Genomic DNA, 7,641 nt, shown 5'->3' with positions numbered 1-7,641 from the left:
CTCTAGTATGGACTCTACACAAATGTGACCTGAGCGCATTCCATGACTTGCATGTACATGGACAACTAATATATGGGCAAGGATATGGGTGCCTGCGCCCATAATGTGGATGTTTTAACCTGTAATGTTTAAGTAACTGGCCTCTAGTTGAGGTCTTTGAACTGCAACCTTTACACAACCACATTCAAATCTGAGAGGGGAAGGGGGGTAAACAAACAAACAAAAAAACACAAAGGAGAAATTGATAAAGGAAACTGAACTTGTAAAAAAGCATTAAATTAAGAAACAAAAGTCTGACTGTTAACATACCACGAGCAAGCTCAGCAGTGCTGCCAACACCACATCAATGAGTGAAGAAATAGCTATCACGCCCAGAATCTGAAATTCAACATGGAGCCATAAATTAATGTAGTTCATTACTTGTTTTTAAGACAATTAGAAATCTAAAAAATAAAAAAACCTATTCGGAACGACAGCAAGAGAATGAAGCCGTCACCTGATAAATGTTTCTTAAAAATACTGGCAACTGTATTCACAGCAATTAAGTAGCTAGCTGTGAACTGATTTCTGCAGCTGTAACTCAAAATGAAATTCACACCAATAGTAACTCTGGCAATACCTTCTTCTAATATTCAATGACAGCACAACATTGTAGGACCACAATACATAGCTCCTCCTTGGGACTGTCTGTGTCACACTTTAAGAATAAGCATAAAGCCACATTTAGCAAAACATTAAAAAACAAAAAAAGGAAAAGTAACAGAGACAAGAAGGGTCAGACGACTGCTGCATTTGAGTAAGCACACTTTGCATTTTCTCTGTGGAAATGCAGTCTAGTTAAAACATAACACTGCAGGATCCCGTACCCGTTGTTGGTGACGCCTGCTCCAGCGCTTGCCAAAAGCTACCAGTGCTTTATTTCAGTAGCTAACTTACCGTACGTGCTAACTCTTGGTCCTCTAGTAACCGAGTAACCCAACGTAATTTGCTGTTTAAAACACGTAGCATTTCCTGTACCTGTTTCACAGTAAAAACCCCCCAATAGTTTGCTGATAGAAAACTTAATATGAAGCAGTGACGTTAGAAAGAATACTGGATGTCATCAGTAAAATAAAGCTTGATATCTGAAAATTCCGACAGGAACATGACAGTAAAATTATCTATCGAACCACATCTCGGCGGGATAAAAGCAGACTGACCTAACGTTAACGTACTGTTATCGTGCGACTATAAGCTAGCAAACGTGCCAGACTCACCGCTCTCTAAAAACCAAGCACTTCAGAAATATATAACGAGTGTTGTATCACACACACAATTAAATCATGCTCAATAATACTACAGACGAAAAACGTCCACCTACCTCTCCCAAACCGTTGGCTAGTTAACCGCCAAAAACAAGAACGATAATGAGTTTGCGCATGCGCAGTCTGAATCATTTTAATCTTCTTCTTACTGCCACCTTCTGGGTGTAAGAAGTATTTCAATCATAATTCATTTAAAATAAATGATTTGTGATTAACCAATGCATGATTATTTTGTACACATAACGAAAGACATATTTACATAGACTTTATTAGAAAAAAATATTTTAACTTGACAAAGATATGTATTTTAATTAAACTGAAAACATAAAATTAATATACAGTGAACAGCCCACCTGATTCACTTTTTTGAGTGTAGGCTCTTTCTGTACCTTTCCGACACAGAAACCTTTTCATAACATGGATTTATAATTGTCTTCTCACTTGAGTATGAATGATGCTTAAATATAATCTATACAATATAAATTCGATATATCCTTTATATATGTGTATCCCCAAAGAAATCTCCTCAATTATAGAAGTACATATGGACTTGATGTTTTTCCTAGAGAGCCCAGTCTTAGAGAGAAACAAAACAGTTGGTTTTCCACAGCATTTTCTTCCCAGCCAATGCCTTCTCTAGTTAAACCATAGAGGCTATACTATCTTGCGTAGTCACTGGCTAACATATAACAGCCATTTCTGTGGTTTTTGTTCTCTTGCCCTATTCATCACAATCGTGGTGAATTAAAAAAAATCTGTTAAGTCAAACACATTACTGTGTCATGTTATGCAAATATACATTCAGCACCTTTGATCTACAGGGGAGTGGGCGGTACCAGGAACTACACCGAAAAGGGTATCACAACAGTCCTAACACCTTTCCGCATATGCTAATCATCCAAGGGCAGCACTGGCAATTAAATACACCACCAATAATTAATTATTGTTATATTAACTTCTTTTATTAAGAAGTACTGTTAGGTTTTACAGTGTATACACATGCTGTCTTATCCATTTTGATTGTGACATCATCCTTTGTCCATGATGTTCGGAATTTTGGAAGAGGAATCGAAGCTGCGATCAGCTCAGCATTCCTCAACATGTGCCCAGAACGCTTCTTAATTCCAGTCTGTAGCGCATCAACAAGAGGCTTGCAGTACTTCAGCTGCATCTTGACTGTCAAGTTCGATGGTCAGGAGGTTGATTGTCGGAAGTATCCACCCCATTTGGGCATTAGATTCCGCTTGCAGAATGTTGGTTGCCCGGGCGACAGGGTTCATTACAGCAGCATACTCAGTAAGGAACGCAAGTCGGCTGGGTTGAACCTGTAATGAAAACAAAACAAACAGCACCGCAATTTTAAGCCTACCTTTACATTGAATTAAATCAGAATATTGTACAAAAAAGAAAACTGAACACATTCATTTTAATTAACTAATAAAACACATAGCATATTTCTTACTTACATTGGGACCTTTAGGCCGGTGCACATTACTCCTACTGCCCCCTCACCCTTGTCTTCGATTATCCTACATAGTCTTTCCACTGCCAGGAACAAGCAATTCCACCTTGTCTTATTCGGTCGGAGAAGCTGGAGGGAACAGTGGACCTTCCACATTTGTTCTGCAGACCATTACACTTGCTAAATGTAGAATGGTACAATTTCCTGTATGCCTCACTGGATGTTGCATTTATGCCATCTTCTCTAGCTACTGGGTTTAGTAGATTACAAGCACAGCGCTGGTGTTTTGGCAGCTGGAATTCAAAACTGTCGTCTTCATTTAGAAGTGCAGAAGTTTCAATGAAAAAAAAAAGGTTTGCATCCTGTTGGTTGTCAGTCATGGGTTGGAAGGGATTTTTTTTTCTTTCCCAGTGGCAGCTGTGGATAGGAAATTTATTTTAGTTTTTACTTTTCTTTACAGCAGCGATGCTATTTTTTCACAACATAGCTTACCTGTACTACATGTACTCTACCAGTTTGTGTGTCCCAGCATGTTACACACGTGCATGCACACGCACACACACATGTACATGTAGGGTATACCTATCCTTATGGGGCCCGCTCATTCACTTCTATGGGAAAAATGCTAACGCTAACTATGACAACCTTAACCCCCACCCTGCCATAACCATAAGTAACCAAGCAAAATACAAGTAAAAGAGTTTTTGCATTTTTAGTTTTTTCATAGCAGTCACTGACCTTTATAAAATAGAGTTTCCTGGTCCCCATAAGGGAAAAAAAAGGATATTTATCATGTTATGGGGACATTGTGTCCCCATAAGGATAGGTATACCCGCTCTCTCTCTCTCTCTCTCTCACACACACACACACACACACACATTTTCATATGAACAAAATATTTAGTCAATATGAATGCTTCAATGTTATTAAAATGTGCTGATTTTAAATGTGTGTACCATTGGTACTGAAGACATCTCAGGCAACATTTCAGCTAATACCTTTAATAGTATTAACCTCAATACTCTCACAACCTTTCTTAGGAAAAACCTTAAAATAAAATTGAACATTTCAAAACGTTGAATTTTAAGTCTCCAGCCATTGAAATCGCTCACTTGTGCTTTCCATATGGTCCAGCCACAATGTGCTTCTTGCCAGCTGAAATGCAAACTTGGCAGAAGGGTAAGACCGTTTTAAATTGTTCCAGCATCTCGAAGGAACAAATAGGCACGCTCAGGTTCACTCAAATACACTTTAATAAATAACACAAAATAACCTCGTATTTAACAGCAATACCAAGATATCGTATCAAAAGCAAATGCAAAATAATCCATACTACCATGGATATCGAATTATTTTATATATAGCTAATAAGAAAAGATGCAAAGATACAGTAGGAAAATAAATATATATATAGAAAAGAAGCAATGAAATATAAGAATTATTATCACGAGCAGTGATAATTATTCCCAAGAATCAATGAAAGGCATAAGCAGTTGCAGAGCTATTTATAATCGGACATGCTATAATCACCCACCTTCACACACGGACCGGGGAGCCCCTTTCAGTCCTGGCAGGAGACCAACACGTGATTCCTGAGAAGTGCCGGGCGATGCGCGCTCTATCCCACGGCTGATCTCCGGTCAACACCGGGATCTCCCCCTTCCTTTATACTAATTTGGGCGCTGCATGTGGGCCGGGGTCAAGCTGGCCAGGCTCACCCCTCCCCTCAGCCAATGCGCTCTTAATTCTCCAATTTTGTCTGGGTGATGCTGCTTGCGGTTTCAATCAGAAATGATAAGACAAGTGTCCTTGAGCAACGCTTTCCCTCTTTCCTGAAGACAAGTGTCCTGTGAACCGATCAGGGGCTTACGAAACATATTGCGCAACACTTTCTCTTGTCCATAGGAAAACCCCTCAGAAAAACAAGGTAAGTATCCTTGAACAGGGTGAGCATCCCGTGAAACAATTTAACAAGGTAAGCGTCCTTGAACAGGGTGAGCATCCCGTGAAACAAATTAACAAGGTAAGCGTCCTTGAACAGGGTGAGCATCCCGTGAAACATATTAACAAGGTAAGCTCTCAATGTCATGCTTGAAATCTGGAATTAGATGAACCTGAATGATCTTGCTCAGAGACTGAAGGAAGACCTGCAGAAGTGTAATCATATTTTTAACTTTTCTAGTTTTTCATATAAAATGTCATCTTTTTTAGGTCTTGAAAAATAAATATATTAAATAACATTATATGGGAATATAAATAATGAAGAGTTTGTTACATACCGATGTCGAAGATAGAAATGAATATAAAATTCTTTCTTATTTCAGGTAACTGTGGAATTAAAATTGGACATCGGTAGGCCCGGGAGGTTGGCATATTGGGTCTGTGTGTGTCTTAGGCCTTAGGCAAGAAGAGATTGTTTTGAATACTGTGTGACCTCGCTTCGAGATAGCTGCCTGCAGTAAGTTCTGCAGACCCTGAGGAAAGCTCGGGCCTTGGAGAAGCAGACAGCGGAACAAAGGGGGGGAGAAACCACTTGCAGGAAGATATTCGAAGCTGCCCCAACTGGTGCACAGCGAGTTATAGCTTTATAAAATAGTTGCGGCAGACAATATATAGCAAGCTATGCGGTAGTGCAAATGTATAAGTAATCATGTTAATCATATTAATCATATGTTAACCATGTATTGGCAGTGATTCAATGACAATATGTCAATACGTTAATCATTAATCAAAGGACAACCAAGTATTTACAGTGATTCAATGTCATGTAATCAATATCTATATTCATATCTCCAGTAGGAGCCTAGCAGTCGAGACATGTTCTGGTAAACTGAGCAGAATGGGTGGACTTTACCTTGCCACCAAGGTGAACCAATAGAATTCGAGAATTGTGTTTGTTATACGTTTGAGCTCGGTTCATTGGTGTTTTGTGACCAATCAGGATTTAGACACCCTTACTGTGGAGTGGGAGTTATGGTTTATCAACTGGTTGCTCGGGGAACTCCGGAGGATTTAGTACCGAATGCCAGAGTGTGATGAGAGCGCTTTGCTGAGTTGCTAGAATAAAAGAGATTTCCTTTACCTCATCAAACTGAGAGGTCCAACTTTTATTCTAAGTATTATATTTAAAATTTTTCTACCACAGTTGTCGCCCAACGTGGGGCAGCTGAGTTCTTTGTTTGTTCCAGACGATGGGGTCCTGCGATAGAAGTAGGTAAGGCGTAGAGCCTGATGGGACCAGATCCAGATGAGATTGAGGATTGGCCCAGTCCCTCGTCAAGGAACAACGGAGATCACGCTGTCCCAGAGCTGAACATTCCTGAGACTGATTTGGCCGGACCTGTGCTGGTGAGGTAAAGGCTTCTCTGTTTATTCATTTTTGCTGCTGCTTTGCTTGATGCTGAAGGTTATGTTGTGATAGTGTGTGAGTGTGTGAGAGTCCGCCGTGACTGTGGGATCCAAGCACGGGGAAGCGCTGAACGCGGACGGAAGGGCCGTGGAGGGAGCGCTCATCCACCTGTAATAGGGAAAGGGTGCGGTCCAAGGGGAAACCTGAGTGACCTATTACGTGGGTTAGGTGGATGACAAGACCTTGGGAAAGTCCGTGATTTTGAGTGGCGCCACTGTGAATTTGTGTGACGGGGCACAAGACGGCAGGGAAGCCGTCAGACAGCAGGGAAGCTGTCACCCGCGGAGGGCCAGACACGACAGTGAAGGCTTGGTGCATCAGGGGCAGAGGACAGGGCGGTGTGTGTACTGCGTGGCGCGGCATTGTATGGCGGAGGCTGGACAGTGAATGCATTGCATGCAGTAGCACAGCACTGCGTAACAGGCCAAAGACGGGTAAGATTCCTGTGTGTGGACAGGGACAACCTAAGACAGGCGCTGTCGTAGACCCCTGACTCCAGGCTGAGGGACTGTTCGGGGTTTGGTCCACTCTCGGTCCCACGGGAGTATAAAGGGTGTATGGTTTTGGAGAATGTGTATGTGGTAAAGGGTGTGCAGTACCCTCCCAGGTGCAGTATCCTCATTGAGATAAATTGATACATGGAATTTTGCTCCACACTGGAGCAAACTTTTGACACTGCAGGTGTCAAAAGTAAAGATAGAATTGTGTTTTTAGAACATCTAATGTTTAGAATTACACTTGGTTCTTTTAGGGTTTTATCACCCAGTAACAAGTTGTCTTGTTTAGTTTAGTGGTCACCCAGTAGCTGCGTGCTTTGTACAGACGGCAGCTACCTTGCAAACATTCGCACTCCCCTGAAAGGGACTCAGAGATCGAGAGGGAGATAATGAGGGAATGTAAAAAAAAAAAAAAAAAAGGGGGGATAAGGGAAAACCATCCCCAAGGCAAATAATGGGACGGGTGACTGGCCTGAGACTAAAGAAGGCTTGTAAAAATTGGTACCATCAGACTGGGGGTAGATGACCAAAGGAGGGCACTCTAAACATATTGGAGAGAGAATGTTGTGAAACGTTATTGGAAAGGAGAGGGAATGTTTGTTGTAGTATGGGAATGTACAAGCCAGAATATTATTTTCGGTGGAAGTCTGTGGCCTTGATGAGGATTGATGATTGATAAGGAAAGTCATGTAATGGTTAGCAGAGAGGAAAGGGGGGCCGATCCGACTGCTGCTGTTTCTCCACCTGTGGCTGATGCTGATGCTGAGAAGAGGAAAAAGCCTAATGCAGATCACCTGTATCCTGTCCTGCCTGAAGTGTCCCCTCTTCCACCGCTGCCACCTGCACCTCGCCCTCCTGTCCAGGTCCCTCCTCCAACAGGAAGAGGTGAGCCCTCTGCCCCTGCTGCAGAAGGGGGGCAGTGGGTCCGATGCCACATCCTTCTGTAAAGCAGGAAGAGTCTTCCCACGA

General features: G+C 41.8%; 1 long non-coding RNA gene across 1 annotated transcript; it reads right to left on the bottom strand.

The window, feature by feature from the left end:
• On the bottom strand, positions 1-1,321 carry LOC125722232 (uncharacterized). The gene is made up of 4 exons (XR_007386233.1): positions 1,257-1,321; positions 937-1,017; positions 310-378; positions 1-190 (listed from the first exon to the last, which is right to left on the bottom strand). It is a non-coding gene; the product is annotated as an uncharacterized LOC125722232 (long non-coding RNA).
• Positions 1,322-7,641: the final 6,320 nt, after the last annotated feature.

Source organism: Brienomyrus brachyistius, unplaced genomic scaffold, assembly GCF_023856365.1.
Source record: "Brienomyrus brachyistius isolate T26 unplaced genomic scaffold, BBRACH_0.4 scaffold37, whole genome shotgun sequence".
NCBI lineage: Eukaryota > Metazoa > Chordata > Actinopteri > Osteoglossiformes > Mormyridae > Brienomyrus > Brienomyrus brachyistius.
The sequence above is the reverse complement of the archived record's forward strand: the minus strand, read 5'-3'. Positions and strand labels throughout refer to the sequence as shown.